Genomic DNA, 19605 nt, shown 5'->3' with positions numbered 1-19605 from the left:
ACCTACAAACTCATGAACGTAGATGCACAATCCTTAAAAAAATACTAGCAAATCCAATTAAGAAAAAAAAAAAGAAGGATTACACAACCACAGCCAAGTGGGATATATTTCAGAAATGACACATAAGTTGAACAATCAAAAACCAATTCACATAATATACCATATTAATAGAATAAGGGACTAAACAACATGAGTATCTGAATAGATTCAGAAGAAGCATTTGAAAAAATTCATTATTCACTCACCATAAATTAGGAATTGAGAGAAGTGTCCTTAATATGATAAAGAACAGATATGAAAATCCTACAGCTAACATATTACTTATCACTCAAAGACTGAATTATTTTCCCTTAAACATAACAAATATGTCTGTACTCACCAGTTCTTTTCAGTGTTTTACTGTATCATTGCAATATCTCTGGAAAAGAAGTTGAAAGATAAGATAAGAAAAAATACCTCTTTAATCATAGACCTCTTGCTCTTTTGTGTAGAAAGTCCTGTGGGGTCTAGATAATAACTACTAGAACTAATAAATGAATTTAGCAGGATCTAAGGATTCATGACCTATATAAAAATCAATAGAGGGGCTTCCCTGGTGGCGCAGTGGTTAAGAATCTGCCTGCCAATGCAGGGGACACGGGTTCAAGCCCTGGTCCGGGAAGATCCCACATGCCACGGAGCAACTTAGCCCGTGCACCACAACTACTGAGCCTGTGCTCTAGAGTCTGCAGGCCACAACTGCTGAGCCCACGTGCCACAACCACTGAAGCCCGTGTGCCTAGAGCTCATGCTCTGCAATAAGAGAAGCCACTGCAATAAGTCCCTGCACCACAACAAACAGTAGACCCCGCTCACCCAACTACAGAAGGCCCACGCGTAGTAAAGAAGACCCAATGCAGTCAAAAATAAATAAATAAAATAAATTTATATAAAATAATCAATAGTGATCAATATGATCAATGTGATCCATCCAAAAATAAAGAAAATAATTCAATTAAAATAGCACCAAAAAGAATAAAATACCAGTAAATAAACTGAACATGAGAAAGGGAAGACTGGTACACTAAAATTCTCTAAAACGTTGCTGAGAAAATATAAAGAATCTCTAGCTTAAAAAGGAGACATTTATTGTTAATGCACAGAAAAACTATATAATTTAAGATGATAATTATCCCCAATCATCTAGACACTCTATAAGATTCTTAACTAAATCTAAACAGGGTATTTTTAAATTGAAAATAAAAATCTAATCATAAAATTAACACAGAAATGAAAATGACCAAGATGAAAGAAATTTAGAAAAAGAACAAAGCTAAATGACCTTCACTGCCTGATTTCAGATATAGTTCAAAACTTAGTATAAAGAACCATAATCCAGAGAGTACAGTTTTAGTGTTAATAACAGGCATATACAAATCAAAAATCAAGAAATTAATCCTTAGGTTTTTCGTCAATTAATTTTTGAAAAAGATGTCAAGGAAATTCAATGGTGAAAGGAAAATCTTCCATAAAATGGTCCTGGGATAACTAGATAACCATGTACAGAAAAAATAAACTTATTCCCTTATCTTAATATATACACAAAAAATTTCTGAAAATAGAAACTTAAATATACAAGATAAAGCTTTAAAATTTCTAAAAGCAACTCCGGATAAAATCTGTGATCATAGGTTGGTTTGGGTTTTCCAGGTGCTCTCTGAATACATTTGCTTAGAACTATCAGTGCTTTGAAAATTGTTAGAGAATAATTAGTAGATCTAGCTGAATAACAAATGCCAGATATTAAAATTTCTGAAAAATTAAACTAAGCAAAGAACACAACAATGAAGGTGCAGTTTCACGTCTCTTGCACATGGGATTAGCTAATACTATGCTCTAATTGCTGGAATACTGAGAAAGTTAAATTGGCAGGAGGAGACTTTCAGATGAGGTAGTTGATTTACATCATCCTAGTTTGAAACAATGAATTTAATTTGGACTATAAAACTATCTGGCAAATGAATGTTTTGTTTATTTGTTTTGTTTACTATTGTTTAAGTATGGACAAAGGCTATATTTTACTCACCTGCATAATACACATGTTACTATACTTTAGTAATCTGGAATTGTCTTATACAAATTTAGTTTATCTTGACCTTATCAAAGCACATCCTATTTTTTCCTCCTGTACTATAATAAATCAGGATGTATTCAGTAGGCATAAATAAAATACGTTAGGCAGAGTTCAGAATCATTTTGAGAGACTTTTTTCTAATCTATACCTACATTTTCTGTTTCCATCACTGTAATAGTAGACAAACAGCATAGGAATCTCACATCATTTCACTAAGGGGTAATGTGGAGGATGTCTAGAAAGAGATCGTAATACTTTACACTGTAAAATGCTTCATCAAAATTTAATGTTATAATTCTGGAGGCTACCACTTTTATCCCAGATGGTGACTGTCACTGTTTACTTTCTTGAGTCTGATTAGAACCCACCGCTGTAGCACACTCTGTTTTACTGAACAAATTTCCAGCTGAAAAATTAGAGCATTCACTCTGGTTTTTGACTTGAATTTCTAAACTGATTTTTTTTTCTCATCAACCCATGGATATATGTTACAATTGCAATTTTACAGATGAGAAAACTGAGATTTAGACAAAGTAGCCTTACAAGAATTAAATTTAATAGCCAGATTAGTGGCGCAGCTGGGCTTATATCAGGGTCTGTTTTATATCAAAATGTGAACCAATATGCAATACTACCCTTTATGAACGGTTATTAAATCCAGATGTATTTTAATGTATAAAATAAAGAAACATTATTGAATTTCATCTTAGAAATCCATTTGAAGAAAAGCATAGGCTCCTCATTTTTGCCTATATTCCTGCAGATATTATGACTTTCCAGTGTTGTCAGGTTCCAATTCCCAAATCCCTCTCAGATATTGGAGTTACATTTCTTTCTTTTTTTTTTTTTTTTCAGCATCTTTATTGGAGTAAAATTGCTCTACAATGGTGCATTAGCTTCTGCTGTATAACAAAGTGAATCAGACATATGTATATACATATCACTATACCCCCTCCCTCTTGCGTCTCTCTCCCACCCTCCCTATCCCACCACTCTAGGTGGTCACAAAGCACCGAGCTGATCTCCCTGTGCTATGGAGTTGCTTCCCACTAGCTATCTATTTTACATCTGAGAGTGTATATATATGTCCATGCCACTCTCTCACCTTTTCCCAGCCCACCCCTTCCCCTCCCCATGTCATCAAGTCCACTCTCCACGTCTGCATCTTTATTCCTGTCCTGCCCATAGGTTCTTCAAAATCATTTTTTCTTTTTTAAGATGCCATATATATGTGTTAGCATACGGTATTTATTTTTCTCTTTCTGACTTACTTCACTCTGTATGACAGACTCTAGGTCCATCCACCTGACAACAAATAATTCAAATTCGTTTCTTTTTATGGCTGAGTAACATTCCATTGTATATATGTGCCAAATCTTCTTTATCCATTCATTTGTTGATGGACACTTAGGTTGCTTCCATGTCCTGGCTATTGTAAATAGGGCTGCATTGTGGTACATGACTGTTTGAATTATGGTTTTCTCAGGTTATATAACCAGTAGTGGGATTGCTAGGTCATATGGTAGTTCTATTTTTAGTTTTTTAAGGAACCTCCATACTGTTCTCCATAGTGGCTGTATCAGTTTACATTCCCACCAACAGTGCAAGAGGGTTCCCTTTTCTCCACATGCTCTCCAGCATTTATTGTTTGTAAACTTTTTGATGATGGCCATTCTGACCGGTGTGAGGTGATACCTCATGGGCGTTTTGATTTGCATTTCTCTAATGATTTGTGATATTGAGCATCCTTTCATGTGTTTGTTGGCAATCTGTATATCTTCTTTGGAGAAATGTCTATTTAGGTTTTCCACCCATTTTTGGATTGTATTTTTTTTAGATATTGCACTGCATGAACTGCTTGTATATTTGGAGATTAATCCTTTGTCAGTTGCTTCATTTGCAAATATTTTTTCCCATTCTGAGGGTTGTCTTTTGGTCTTGTTTATGGTTTTCTTTGCTGTGCAAAAGCTTTTAAGTTTCATTAGGTCCCATTTGTTTATTTTTGTTTTTATTTCCATTTCTCTAGGAGGTGGTTCAAAAAGGATCTTGCTGTGATTGATGTCATAGACTGTTGTGCCTATGTTTTCCTTTAAGAGTTTTATAGTGTCTGTCTTACATTTACGTCTTTAATAGTCCATTTTGAGTTTATTTTTGTGTATGGTGTTAGGAACTGTTCTAATTTCACTCTTTTACATGTAGCTGTCCTGTTTTCCCAGCACCACTTATTGAAGAAGCTGTCTTTTCTCCATTGTATATCTTTATCTCCTTTGTCATAGATTAGTTGACCATAGGTGCGTGGGTTTATCTCTGGGCTTTCTATCCTGTTCCATTGATCTATATTTCTATTTTTGTGCCAGTACCATACTGTTTTGATTACTGTAGCTTTGTAGTATTGTCTGAAGTCAGGGAGCCTGATTCCTCCAGCACCGTTTTTCTTTCTCAAGGTTACTTTGGCTATTCAGGGTCTTTTGTGTTTCCAAATAAATTGTGAAATTTTTTGTTCTAGTTCTGTGAAAAATGCCATTGATAGTTTGATAGGGATTGCACTGAATCTGTAGATTGCTTTGGGTGGTATAGTCATTTTCACAATGTTGATTCTTCCAATCCAAGAACATGGTGTATCTCTCCATCTATTTTTATCATCTTTAATTTCTTTCATCAGTGTCTTATAGTTTTCTGCATACAGGTCTTTTGTCTCCTTAGGTAGGCTTATTCCTAGGTATTTTATTCTCTTTGTTGCAATGGTAAATGGGAGTGTTTCCTTAATTTCCCTTTCAGATCTTTCAACATTAGTGTATAAGAATGCAAGAAATTTCTGTGCATTAATTTTGTATCCTGCAACTTTACCAAACTCATTGATTAGCTCTGATAGTTTTCTAGTAGCATCTTTAGGATTCTCTAATGTATAGTATTAAGTCATCTGCAAAGAGTGACAATTTTACTTCTTCTTTTCTGATTTGGATTCTTTTTATTTCTTTTTCTTCTCTGATTGCTGTGGCTAAAACTTCCAAATCTATGTTGAATAATAGTGGTGAGAGTGGGCAACCTTGTCTTGTTCCTGATGTTAGTGGAAATGGTTTCAGTTTTTCACCATTGAGAACAATGTTGGCTGTTGGTTTGTCATATATGGCCTTTATTATGTTGAGGTAACTTCCCTCTATGCCTACTTTCTGCAGGGTTTTTATCATAAACGGGTGTTGAATTTTGTTGAAAGCTTTTTCTGCATCTATTGAGATGATCATATGGCTTTTCTCCTTAAATTTGTTAATATGGTGTATCACATTGATTGATTTGCATATATTGAAGAATCCTTGTATTCCTGGGATAAAGCCCACTTGATCATTGTGTATGATCCTTTTAATGTGCTGTTGGATTCTGTTTGCTAGTATTCTGTTGAGGATTTTTGCATCTATGTTCATCAGTGATATTGGCCTGTAGTTTTCTTTCTTTGTGACATCTTTGTCTGGTTTTGGTACCAGGGTGATGGTGGCCTCGCAGAATGAGTTTGGGAGTGGTCCTCCCTCTGCTATATTTTGGAAGAGTTTGAGAAGGATAAGCATTAAGTCTTCTCGAAATGTTTGATAGAATTCAAACATTGGCCTGTGAAGTCATTTGGTCCTGGGCTTCTGTTTGTTGGAAGATTTTTAATCACAGTTTTAATTTCAGTGCTTGTGATTTGTCTGTTTATATTTTCTATTTCTTCCTGGTTGAGTCTCGGGAGGTTTGCTTTTCTAAGAAGTTGTCCATTTCTTCCAGGTTGTCCATTTTATTGGCATATAGTTGCTTGTAGTAATCTCTCATGATCCTCTGTATTTCTGCAGTATCAGTTGTTACTTCTCCTTTTTCACTTTTAATTCTACTGATTTGACTTTTCTCCCTTTTTTTTCTTGATGAGTCTGGCTAATGGTTTATCAATTTTGTTTATTTTCTCAAAGAACCAGCTTTTAGTTTATTGACCTTTGCTATCGTTTCCTTCATTTCTTTTTCATTTATTTTTGATCTGATCTTTATAATTTCTTTCCTCCTGCTAACACTGGGGTTTTTTTGTTTTTCTTTCTCTAATTGCTGTAGGTGTAAAGTTAGGTTGTTTATTTGAGGTGTCTCTTGTTTCTTGAGGTAGGCTTGTATTGCTATAAACTTCCTTCTTAGAACTGCTTTTGCTGCATCCCATAGGTTTTGGGTCGTCGTGTTTTCACTGTCATTTGTCTCCAAGTATTTTTTGATTTCCTCTCTGATTTCTCCAGTGATCTCTTGGTTATTAAGTAGTGTATTGTTTAGTCTCCATGTGTTTGTATATTTTACAGTTTTTTTCCCTGTAATTCATATCTGGTCTCCTAGTGTTGTGGTCAGAAAAGATACTTGATAAGATTTCAATTTTTTAAAATTAGCGGAGGCTTGATTTGTGAACCAAGATATGATCTATCCTGGAGAATGGTCCATGAGCACTTTAGAAGAAAGTGTATTTTGTTGTTTTTGTATGGAATGTCCTATGAATATCAATTATGTCCATCTTGTTTAATGTATCATTTAAAGCTTGTGTTTCCTTACTTATTTTCATTTTGGATGATCTGTCCATTGGTGAAAGTGGGGTGTTAAAGTCCCCTGCTATTATTGTTACTGTCGATTTCCCGTTTTATGGCTCTTAGCATTTGTCTTATGTACTGAGGTGCTCCTATGTTGGGTGCATAAATATTTACAATTGTTATATATTCTTCTTGTATTGATCCCTTGATCATTATGTAGTGTCCTTCTCTGTCTCTTGTTATAGTCTCTATTTTAAAGTCTGTTTTGTCTGATATGAAAATTGCTACTCCAGCTTTCTTTTGATTTCCATTTGTATGGAATATCTTTTTCCAACCCCTCACTTTCAGTCTGTATGTGTCCCTAGGTCTGAAGTGAGTCTCTTGTAGAGAGCATATACATGGGTCTTATTTTTGTATCCATTCAGCCTGTCTGTGTCTTTTGGTTGGAGCATTTAATCCATTTACATTTAAGGTAATTATCAATATGTATGTTCCTATTACCATTTTCTTAATTGTTTTGGGTTTGTTATTGTATGTCTTTTCCTTCTCTTGTGTTTCCTGCCTAGAGAAGTTCCTTTAGCATTTGTTGTAGAGCTGGTTTGGTTGTGCTGAATTCTCTTAGTTTTTGCTTGTCTCTAAAGGTTTTAATTTCTCCGTCAAATCTGAATGAGATCCTTGCTGGGTAGAGTAATCTGGGTTGTAAGTATCTCCTTTTCATCACTTTAAATATGTCCTACTACTCCCTTTTGGCTTGCATAGTTTCTGCTGAAAGATCAGCTGTTAACCTTGTATGCTAATAACATACAAGGGGGTTCCCTTGTATGTTATTTGTTGCTTTTCCCTTTCTGCTTTTAATATTTTTTCATTGTATTTAATTTTTGATAGTTTGATTAATACGTGTCTTGGCATGTTTCTCCTTGGATTTTCCTTTATGGGAGTCTCTGTACTTCCCAGACTTGACTGACTATTTACTTTCCCATATTAGGGAAGTTTTCAACTATAATGTCTTCAAATATTTTCTCAGTCCCTTTCTTTTTCTTTTCTTCTGGGACCCCTATAATTTGAATGTTGGCACATTTAATGTTGTCCCAGAGGTCACTGTGACTGTCCTCAATTCTTTTCATTCTTTTTTCTTTATTCTGCTCTGCAGTAGTTATTTCCACTATTTTATCTTCCAGGTCACTTATCTGTTCCTTGCCTCCATTACTCTAATATTGATTCCTTCTAGAGAAATTTTAATTTCATTATTGTGTTGTTCATCATTGTTTGTTTGCTTTTTAGCTCTTCCAGGTCCTTGTTAAATGTTTCTTGTATTTTCTTCATTCTATTTCCAAGATTTTGGATCATCTTTACTATCATTTCTCTGAATTCTTTTTCAGGTAGACTACCTATTTCTTCTTCATTTGTTTGGTCTGGTGGGCTTTTATCTTGCTCCTTCATCTGCTGTGTATTTCTCTGTCTTCTCATTTTGCTTAACTTACTATGTTTGCGGTCTCCTTTTCACAGGCTGCAGGTTCATAGTTACTGTTGTTTTTTGCCTGCCCCCAGTGAGTAAGGTTTGTTCAGTGGGTTGTATAGTCTTCCTGGTGGAGGGGACTGGTGCCTGTGTTCTGGTAGATGAGGCTGGATCTTGTCTTTCTGGTTGCAGGGCCATGTCCAGTGGTCTGTTTTAGGGTGTCTGTGAACTTAGTATGATTTTAGGCAGCCTCTCTGCTAATGGGTGGGTTTGTGTTCCTGTCTTGCTAGTTGTTTGGCATGGGGTGTCCAGCACTGTAGCTTGGTGGTTGTTGAATGGAGCTGGGTCTTAGCATTGAGATGGAGGTCTCTGGGAGACCTCTTGCCAGTTGACATTACGTGGGGCCAGAAGGTCTCTGGTGGACCAATGTCCTGAATTTGGCTCTCACACCTCAGAGGCTCAGGCCTGACAGCTGACCAGAGCACAGAGACCCTGTCAGCCACACAGCTGGAGAAGATGGGCTATGAGTTGGGTGTCAGCCACTGCTCTGTTGTAGCTTTGTCTCAGCTGTCTCCAAATGTCTCCCAGATACATTGGGTCATTCCACCATTCCTCAGAACTTGCACATGCCAGTCTGGGATTTGTAGATGTCCTCCTGATACTCTTCACTGAAATACCTTGCATTCATGGTGTTGAAAGATATGCTAAAAGTGTTGGTTCCCTTCAGTTCAGACTGGGACAGTCTGAGCCTTTATGTGTCCAAGTCAGGAGCAGCTGGCCAACGGTCCCAAAGTAATAACATGTCAGATTCCAAGAAGGCTTTCTGCAGCGCCCGAGCAGTAGTCCCAAGCAGCTGCTCCGTTCAGCTGCAGTACTCTTACCGGGGAACTCGGTGGGACCCTCAAACGAGGATTTCTGCCAGCCCTAGAGCCTGACTTGCCCACCCAGGCAAGGAGCTGAGAAGAGCATCTCCTAGCTGCGTCTCACCCAAGGAGTGGACACCTGGAAGCTGTACAGCCAACAGCACAGGAGCTGAGAGGTGGGTGGGAGGGGCTTACGGCCTCCTGATAAAAGCCAGAACCACGTGGAGGGTTCCCATGCTACTGCCCAGGTGGGGGGAATTAATTCAGAGTTGTAGCTGAGGGTAGTTCCCAGCCCACCCTGCCTGGAAAGCCTGGCATTAGTTACCCCACCTCGTCCTGCTGGAGTTACTTTTCAATGATTTTTTTTCCCACCCCAATTGGTCAAGAAAAGACCTTGATATTTCAGGTATTCAGCTGCTAACATTTCTGGATTTTTCCATTTTTTTATTAGGTTGCCCATTTACAATGTTTTCCAGAGTCCCTCTGAAGATGCATGTTGGCCTAAAAGCCAAAGATCTATAGATTAGTTTATTTCATGTTAAAATTTAATATTGATAAGAATATTGTTTAAGCAAAGTTATCCAGAAAGAGCACAGTTGACATTTTGATAAATTAGATCCTAAAATCTACTTTCAATATAAGAGCAACAACAACAAATATTTACTCAATTCCCACATCTAATATCATGAGCAATCCTGGAAGAAGGAAAAAAAATCTCCTTGCAGATGTCAAAATACAAGATATAGAATTATAAGACAACATTTAATGGTTCACCTGGTTCCTCTTCTGGCCCATGAAGAAAAGCCTAAAATAAGTTGAATGAAATATTGGCAATTATTTTAGTAACAACTTTAGATATCACCAATTGAAGCCCAACCTTCAATATATCAATTCTACGTTTTATTCTAACTCAGAAATTTTTACTGGCAAGATGCATGAATTGCTTCCACAGCCTTGGATAGTTGAACTCAAAGGGGGCAGTTGAGCAAATATTTTAAGCTTAAAAACTAATTCAGGCTTAATGTTTTAAAAATGTAACTGATGGCTCTTCTCTTACTCTAAAGTTATGTTAGTTATTAAATAATACATTTGGCAGCCAAAATTTAGTTTTGAAATTAAAACACATGTGTTTGTTATGTGATAATGATCCTAAACAATGGAAACTTGGCAACAGTCGTAGAAAGGTAGGAGACAGTAATGAGGGAAGGAATTTATGTGCCAACAATTACGAATGGATACCAATATTTGGTAGTTTTTTACTTGCCAGAATAAACAATGAGAGATAACAATTTGCTATTGATGTTAAGAATGGCATTAATCATTTTTTAAAAAGTCACAAAGCATTAAAAGATTAGCTTTCTAATCAACACTTAATGGGGACATTCCATATTTTATTTACTCTATAAAAAGAATTACAAAGTGAAAGTAGAGAACAACTTAAAGCACTAACTGGATAATTTACTAATTTAGTTCAGAACATGCTAAATACGTAAGAAGTCTCATAGGGTCTAGATTGATTGTAACAAAGAAAAGAAAAGAATAATTGTTGGTGACAATTAACTAAACTTTATGATCCTCTCAACTTTCTCCTCTTCCAAAAAGACATAGTCAAATTACTCACCAAGAAAGCTTAACAAATTTATAGCACCACCAAGACTGTGCAAGTGTTCATTTTCCTCCAAACCCTCACTAACATTTGATATAACCAAACTATTTTTTGCCAATATAGTAAATAAAATATGATGTTGTTAAACTGTTTTAATTCATGCGACCTTTACTACTTTGAGCTACAGGAACATATTAAACATTTGGTGACCAATTGTATTCTTCTTCTGGGAACAGTACATTCATATAATTATTAGCAAATTTTATGTTGATCACATACATCTAAATTAAAAAAATATTTTAGCATTTTCTTAGATTTAGTACTGTGTTAAATTACAAAAAAGTGAGAGAAAACAAATTATCAATATCAGATATGGATTTTGTTACATGTTAAATTAAATCAATGTTCTATAGACACTAAATATATGATTAGGGACTATTAAATTCTACAGCTTAAATAAGATGAGCAAAGTGCTTGAAAACACAACTTACTAAAGTGAAACAAGATGGAACAGAAAATCTAAATAGCTTCTGTGATATAAACAGAGATGCACTGTCCATACTGCTAAAAGTACTGTCACCCAACAACCTTCAATCTTCAGCTCCTCTAATAGTTGTTTCAGCTTCAGAGAGTCATTCCACTCAAGGCTCAGCCCTTGCTCAGAAGGCCCTTATCCAATGATCAATTATCAGGGGGTTAGCAGGGATGGCTCTGCCATTTTGGCCTAAGGTGGGACAACTCTAACAAGCTATTTTAATTCCAGAACTTTCTGTGTGTAAGCTGAGGTTGAGGTCAGGTCTTCACTTCTATACCCCAACTTTTTTTTGTTTGTTTGTTTTATTTTTTCCAGCTCCCTTCCACAGGAATTGATACTAACGGCTTTCACAAATAAACTCTCTACACAGTAAGTCTATTTAAGAGTCTGCTTTCCAGATGCCATGCCCTTGTATGTATTAAGAAATTTTTATTTATAATTATTTTAAAGAATCTCCCTACGATGAAAATTTCAGGTGTAGATGGTTTTACATGTAAATTCTGTCATGCAATTAAAAAAAAAATCACATCAATCTGATGCAAACTCTTCAAGAAAATAGAGGGGTAGAAAATATTATGAGGCCAGCACAAATACAGCACCAAAAACGGACAAAATTCTAAAAAAATATTAAAGACTAATATTCTTATTGAAAATATATTTCTTAATCAAGTATAAGCAAGTCAAATCTATCTATATGTACTTGACAATACATTCTAAACCAAGTAGCCTTTCTACTAGTAATATGAGCTTGGTTTATCATTTGAAAATCAATTAATAAAATTCACTGAATTAATGAATGGAGAAAAAAATATAATCACCAGATGCCTAAGACATATTTCAGAAAATTCTACAACAATGAAGAACTTATATCCCATTACCTTAAGAGTTATTATAGAAATACAATTTTAAAACTGTATGTGTAGTGACATAATTATAGAAAATTAGAAGAATGAGAGAAAATAGAGGACCCAAACGTAGGCTCACACTTCTTCAATTTTTAATGTTTTAACTGATCCAAAGCAACCCTATGAGCAAAGGAAAGTACTTTCAACTAATGATGTTAGAAAAACTGTATATTTATATGGATAAAAAAATGATACATGCTGTGTATCTCATACCATACCTAAAAACCAATTTGAGATACATCACCAACCTACATTATAAAAGTTAAAACTATAAAGACTCTAGAAGAAATTGGTAAATGTCTTTGTGACATGAGTGTAGGCAGCATTTTCTTAAAAAAGTCACAGATAGCAATAACCACAAAATTTTTAAATGCTTAATTATATTTAATCAAAAATTTAAAATTGTATTCATTAAGATGTAAAATTAATAAAATTAATAGAGAAGCCAAATATAAGAGAAAATATTAACAATAAATATATCTACCAAAAGTATTGTATCTGGGATATAAAGAGAACTCACAATTCAATGATAAAAGATAAACTATCCAATAAAAAGAGAGGTAATGGAATTGAACCAGCACTTCACAGAGGAAGTTATATAGATTGTCAATAAGCACATGGAAAAGTGTTGAATATCATGTCTCATCAGAGAAATGCAGATTAAACTATTAATACAATGAAATGCCATTACACCTGTACTAGAACAACTTAAGCTAAAAATTACAATACCAAATGGGAACAGGGCTGCTCAATAGTACATTCTATAATGGTAAAAATGTGCTGCCTAATAGAGTAGACACTAGCCACCTGTGGCCATTCAGCACTTGAAATGCATCTAGTGTGACTTCAGAACTAAATATTATTTAATTACAATCAATTTAAATTTAATAGCCATGGGTAGACCCTAGAGCAGTTATAGTCCTTATACATTGTATAATGTACATTATGCTTGAAAATTTTCATAATGAAATGCAAAAAATATTAAGCCCAAGTGATATATATACTTATATTTATAAAATATATTTTTATCATAATTATATTCTGAAAATTTTACATTTCTTATCACTCTAGAACCAAAAGTGCCTCCTAATCTGTAAAGCAATTTTTGAATTAAGTTTTTTCTAAGGACTTTTCCCCCAAATAATTACTTGGAGATATCAAGACCCTAGACTGTGACACCTTTTATTAGTCTTTAGTTTGATCTATGGCAGAAAATACAATATGAAGAGTATATTTCCACAGTGGGCTGAGGCAGTAACTAAATTGAGGTTGCATAAAGTTTATCAGATACTTAGATTAACATTATGGATTATCAAAGTAGATGAAATTCTGGTGGATGTTTGACCACCTCCAATTATTTCAATTCATAAAATATAAAATTATGTATTTTTTAAAAATTCAGGCAATTAATACAAATGCTTCAAAAGAGGTAAGTTTTAAGAGGATAAATACTAGATTTTTCTTGCTTGAAATTTGTAGAGTCAAAGTAGTTGTAGATTCTTTATGATAAAATAATTTACTGGAAAAAAGTAAGGTGTACTTACACTAGCTGGGGATACTATATTCAATAGATAATTTAAAGACATTGAGAGATATATAAATAAAACCAAATAAACAAAACCTCAGAGCTCATCAAGGAAAAAATATGATTTATTGAACTTAATTCACTTTATTCAAAGAAGTAAATTACCACCGTCAATGGATATTTTAACAGCCTTGATAATGGAGTGACTTTTATAGAAAATATAACTATACTATATCATGTTAAGTGGTTGGTGTATCCTTCTGCAATATAAATGAAAGCACCATAAATCAGATATAGAATGTTTAATATGTCAAGGGTCTCAGAATCCCTAGAATAAAACATTGCTGTGTCATATTTTCAAAGCTCTCTATCCATTTATGTAGCTAAGTTTAAAAACTAAAAGCTTTTATCTTTTTTTCTCTTTTGGTGAAATCACTGGGTCATGGTACACAGTGTAATGCAAGGCATTTCCAAGCACAACAGGTTTAGACAGTAAATGTCAGTATCTTATTATACTTATTCTGCACAGAGCATGAATTATTAATGGTGTACCACTAATTACAATGATTGAACACATGTAAATATAAAGTGGATTCTTTGTGGGGAAGATATATTTTCTAGAGAAGAATAAACATAAATATAAATCGAAAGTTCCAATAATATAGAAGCTTTGACGTATATATATAGTTACAGTCAAACTATGATTTTAGTTGCTAAGAATTCCTGGAAACTGTATCATAAATTGAAGATAAAATATCAATCATTTTTGTATGCATTTTAGAGACACTATATAGTATAACTTTGTAAAAGGGATGCTAAATGTGTCATTATTTTCAGATGATTATCTACTGGAAAAGTTATAGACAATCAATGGAAAATCACTACACAAAGAAAAAGAGCTCTTCTGGGTAGCCAGTTATAAAATAAATGTTCTACGGTCGTAATAAAAGACTTAATTTTCTTCTTCCCTGAAAATCACCTCCAGACAACAAAGAGAATAAGAAATAAGAATGTAACTATCAGCTATAATCCTAAATTATAAGTATTCACAAATGCAATTTACATCCTCTTGATGTGGGAAGAACAAACACTGTGGATTCCTGAACTCAAAGAGAACTGGCAGATCACTTTTCCGAAAGAGGTGATGCAGACTAAGAGGTAAATCCAACTATTTCTTGTTGGCATAATAGGGACAGCAGTTCCAGTTGGTAATGAGACTTTCCTGAACCTTATCTGGCATCATGGAATAGTGTACTAAAGGAACGAAGGTGAAAGAATCAGGAAAAAATAAGTCAGATGAAGAATGCTCAACCCCTGCCCCCCGTCCCCCAAAAAAAGTTGCAACTAAGCTAAGCAAATAAAAAGTGTAACTACACTTCACTCTGCATTAAGTAACTCAGTAAAGAAACACGTATTTCAGTACTGAGGAAAAGAGCATAAGGCAACATAAAAAGGTGAAACAAGAGATGGCAGTGTTTGGGAAAAGAAATTAGAGAGAAAGGTAAATTATCAAAGAAGTGTTCCATACCAGAAGCAGCTTAATGAGAACAAGTAATGCTAAAAACAATGACAAAGGTGGAAAAGTGGACTTTAAAAAATGGGCAAAATGATTTGGGAAGGATTGTACTGTTAAAAAGGCTTATAGAGAAAATAATCGCTGTTAAATGTGATGTTTGAGCATCAATATTTCTTAATTAGTGTTTCCGATGAAGAGAATGAGAGAATAGAAAAAGAAAACTATACAAACATATAATTTTTAAAAACCTTCCAGAAAAAAAGTTCTTCACTATATTGAAAAGTTGTATGATGTCTATGTATAAGTTAATAGAATTATTATCAACAACAAGCTCTATCTTAGTTAAAATCCTGGAGGACAAAGGAAAAGAAATAATCCTTTGTCATCTAAACAATCAGGTTGACCATAGGCTTCTGCACAACAACACTGTTCTCTAAGCGACATTAAAATCATGCCTGTAATGTCTTCAGGGGAAGAAAAGTATGATCCAGGAAATAATTAAACTGCAAATATGACACTGGAATGCAAAGACAATATTTTCAAATTAACAAACATTCTTCTAAAAATGGATTCCAGACAAGGAAGAAATGAATAAGAAAGAAAAAATAATATATAAAAATAAAAAGGAAAAATAAGCAAGAGTATGTCTGGTGACTAACAAATCTATTTAATAAATAAGGGATTCCATGTTAAGCTTTTGTAAAACTTATAAAACACAATGTAAATTTTATAAACCATGGCAAATAAAAATTCTATAACCAAAGAAGATGGAAGGAAAAGAATAAAAGGGTTTGGAGTAATTTTTTTAATTGTAATTTTTATTTATTTAATTTTCCAAATTTTCTTCAATGAACATGTGAACACACTTTATTCTTTAAGTCAGAAAATATAACTTATAAAATAAAGTCAGTTATTGTGAAAGTTCCAAAATTTTACACTATGCAAGCCAGCCTACCACAAATTCTGTATTTACACATAAAACTGGAAACCTCTGAGTTAGAGACAAAGACAACTTATTACATGCAGCAAGAGAAGCAGACAGAATAATGTAGTGTGGGTTCCCTGAGCCCCAGTTCTTACAGCGTGCCTTGGTGAGGAACTGCACACACAGTGAGGGTGACTGACAGGTGGGGAAGCCTAAGTTTCATAGACTCTGATCTTATAAAGGGGCTACTGACAAACCCATCCACACCTGCCCATCCTCTTTTCTGGAGAAAGAGAGATTTTTAAAAAAATTTTTTTTTATTTTTTAACATCTTTATTGGAGTATAATTGCTTTACAATGGTGTGTTAGTTTCTGCTTTATAACAAAGTAAATCAGCTATACACATACATATATCCCCATATCTCCTCCCTCTTGCGTCTCCCTCCCACCCTCCATATCCCACCCCTCTAGGTGGTCACAAAGCACCGAGCTGATCTTCCTGTGCTATGAGGCTGCTTCCCACTAGCTATCTATTTTACATTTGTAGTGTATGTATGTTCATGCCACTCTCTCACTTCATCCCAGCTTACCCTTCCCCCTCCCTTTGTCCTCGAGTCCATTCTCTACGTCTGTGTCTTTATTCCTGTCCTGCCCCTAGGTTCTTCAGAGCCTGTTTTTTTTTTTTTTTAGATTCCATACATTGTCCTGGAATACAAGCAAAGGTCTCCAGGGAGGGTGCCTCTAAATCTCTCTAGAGGAAATCACTGTCATTATCTTAATGGATTCAGGAACGCATATAGATTTTCTGAAGAAGAATTTCCTACTTCTGTCTCTCCAGAGCCTTTATGTCTCCATAAATGTTCCTGAAAAGACAGTTCCAGGGCACATTGCCTCTTAACATCTGGACCTGTCGAAATGCCACAGATTCATGGAGAATTGACTCAGGATAACGGTTCAATTTGGGAGGCCATTTTTTTCTTTCGTTTGTTATTGCCTTTAAAGAACCATGATTTCTTTTAAAATTAGTGGGTAAACTTTAAATACAATTTTACTGCACTTGCTAGTTGTTTTAATGAAGGAAACTAATGGCAGGAACAGCACCTGGAAACTCTGTTCCATGTCACAGTGCCTATAATTGGGAAAGGATAATCTCTCTGAACATCCACCTATTTGGAGAAGCCTTGTAGTGATCCCCAGGCTTGGCAGGCTGCCCATCTCTACTATATTCCCAATTGCTGGTCAGTCCTAGAGTAAGTGCCTGAAGCAAATACCTCATTCATGGTATTTCATTCTTCAGGTAACTGATATCACATTCCAGAATTTGTGCTGTGGCTGCTAGGTCTCAGTGAAATGATTAGAAATGACATGAGTCAAGAAGCAGGATCTTGGACCTCCTGTATCTCTAGAAACAGGCTTAAGCTTTGCTTCTGCAATCACCTTTAATCAACATTATTCAAATTTCCTACTTTTTCACAATTTCCACATGGGCCAAAGAGAAGCATTATATTTTTCGTGTATGTAGTGCTATAAAAAATAATTTATAACTATAAAAGTAGGAAGAATTCTGAGAAAATATATACAAATTATTAATCCAGAGGTAATTTTTGTAGCAGTAGAAATACATATCATGCTTGTTATTTGTAAGATATTCTGCAGATAGTCTGCTATTTGCATATACACTAACCCCTCAACTTGTTCTCCAAACCTAATATAACACCGAATTTGTTCTTCCCATTTGAGTGTCCCAAGAAAGGTGGTCCCCAGACCCAAGGGATGAATCAGAGTGCTAAACATGAAACCAAGGGTCTGCACGCTTTTTTCTGGAAAGGGTCAGAAAGTAAGTATTTTAGCCTTGCAGGCCAGACTATTTCTGTCATTATTAATCAAATCTGCCACATACAATAGGTAAATGAGTGAGCACGGGTTCCAGTAAGACTTTATGTAAGGATATTGTATTAGTTTTTTGGGGCTGCTTCAACAGATTACCACTCACTGGGTGGTTTAAACATACATTTATTCTTTCACAGTTCTGGAGGCTAGACCTCTGAACTTAAAGTGCTAGCAAGTCCTGGCTCCTTTGAAGGCTCTTGGGAAGAATCCTTCATTGCCTCTCTCCTAGCTTCTGGTGTTTACTTTGTGGTCCTTGGCATCCTTGCACTTGTGGCCGCATCACTCTCATCTCTGCCTCCACCTTCACATCGCTCTCATCCCTCTGTGTGTGTCTGTGTCTCCAAAACTCACTCTTGTTACAAGAAAACAAGTCACTGAAACTAGGACCAACCCTAATTCAGTATGATCTCATCTTAACTAATTACATATGTAAAGACACTATTTCCAAATAAGGTTACATTCGTAGTATAGGGGTTGGGACTTCAACATACCTTCTGGGAGATACAATTCAACCTACAACAAATAATCAAATTTGAAGTTCTGTAATTTTCAAATATCATGAAATACTATACTTAAAAATTTTTTTCAACCGTTTACATTATTAAAAACATTCTTACAGGCTATACAAAAACAGGCAGCAGGTTACATTTGGTCCGTGAACCATAGTTTACTGAACCCTGCTCTGGATCAAAGATGGCAATTTCCTTATGAGTGTTTAATTTAAAGAGGAGAATGTGAAACAATCTGGTCAATTAACTAAGAGAGGAAGAATTCTGAGAAATGGGGCTTTGAGGAAAGTTTTCTTCAGTTTTAAATGGAGCTAGCACAAAGGCCTTTTTTTCCTTCTTATTTTAAGTTTTTGAACAATAATGTATGAGGACGTTAGGTGACTCAGGTCAATTTATAGCCTCAAGGAATAAAGTTGTTGAGAATGGCAAAGCAACAAGATGGGAAAAAAATCTGAATTTGTTGTGGAGCTGCTGACTTTGCCAAAGTAAAACTGCCTACCTTTGGACTTCTTTTTATGAAAAGTCATATAACAAGTAATTATAGAGCATCTACTATGTAGCAGACACTGTCCTAGTCCTTGAGGTAAGAGGAACAGAGAATGAAGCAGACAGAACAATTGCTCACTCAAATTTTATATTTGAGTGGAAGAGAGACAAAAAGGAAGGAAGGAAGGACGGAATGGAGGGAGGGAGGAAGGGAGAGAAAGAGAAAGAAAGAAAGAGAGGGAGGGAGGGAGGAAGGGAGGGAGGGAGGAAGGAAGGAAGGAAGGAAGGAAGAAGGAAGGGAGGAAAAAAAGAAAGAAACAGAGGAGGAGAGAGGGAGGGAGGAAGTTAATGCCTCCATCCCAAACTTTATTGTGCTTGGAAATCACCTGGATTAGGGCCTGAGATTTTCACATGCTCCTAAATGATGCTAATTCATATGGTTGGCAGACTACACTTGAAATTGTAAGCACTAGAGAAGGTGTAAGTATTAAGGACTTGGGATCTGAAAGGATGTGTGCCACTCCATTATATCATAAGACATCTGTTGCCAATCCAGCAGAACATACAACTTACCGTATGCTTCTTAATATTTCTGTCCTATTAATGTGATCATCAACAGAGGATTACTTGCTCAATTTTATATGAATCTCTTAGAGTTGGTTTTCTCCAAACACATGAGATTAGCAATCTAAGGTTTGGACTCTGATTCTAAACCATAACAAAACCTAAAGACATCCATTATATTTTGTCCTT

The 19605-nt window shown here is 35.2% G+C and overlaps 1 protein-coding gene across 6 annotated transcripts in view; it reads right to left on the bottom strand.

Annotated features, from left to right (window-relative positions):
- Nucleotides 1–19605, bottom strand: part of LOC307174847 (uncharacterized protein) — a 615960-nt gene that overhangs the window by 464927 nt on the left and 131428 nt on the right. For 5 of the 6 annotated variants that reach the window (XR_013824176.1, XR_013824177.1, XR_013824178.1 and 2 more), the window contains one exon: nt 380–418. The gene's annotated coding sequence lies outside the window, so the exon portion shown is untranslated. Of the gene's footprint in view, nt 1–379; nt 431–19605 lie in introns of those variants that run through there. The other variant, XR_013824179.1, reaches the window with a different exon arrangement.

This window comes from Stenella coeruleoalba, assembly GCF_951394435.1.
Source record: "Stenella coeruleoalba genome assembly, chromosome: 16".
NCBI classification, from domain to species: domain Eukaryota; kingdom Metazoa; phylum Chordata; class Mammalia; order Artiodactyla; family Delphinidae; genus Stenella; species Stenella coeruleoalba.
The sequence above is the reverse complement of the archived record's forward strand: the minus strand, read 5'-3'. Positions and strand labels throughout refer to the sequence as shown.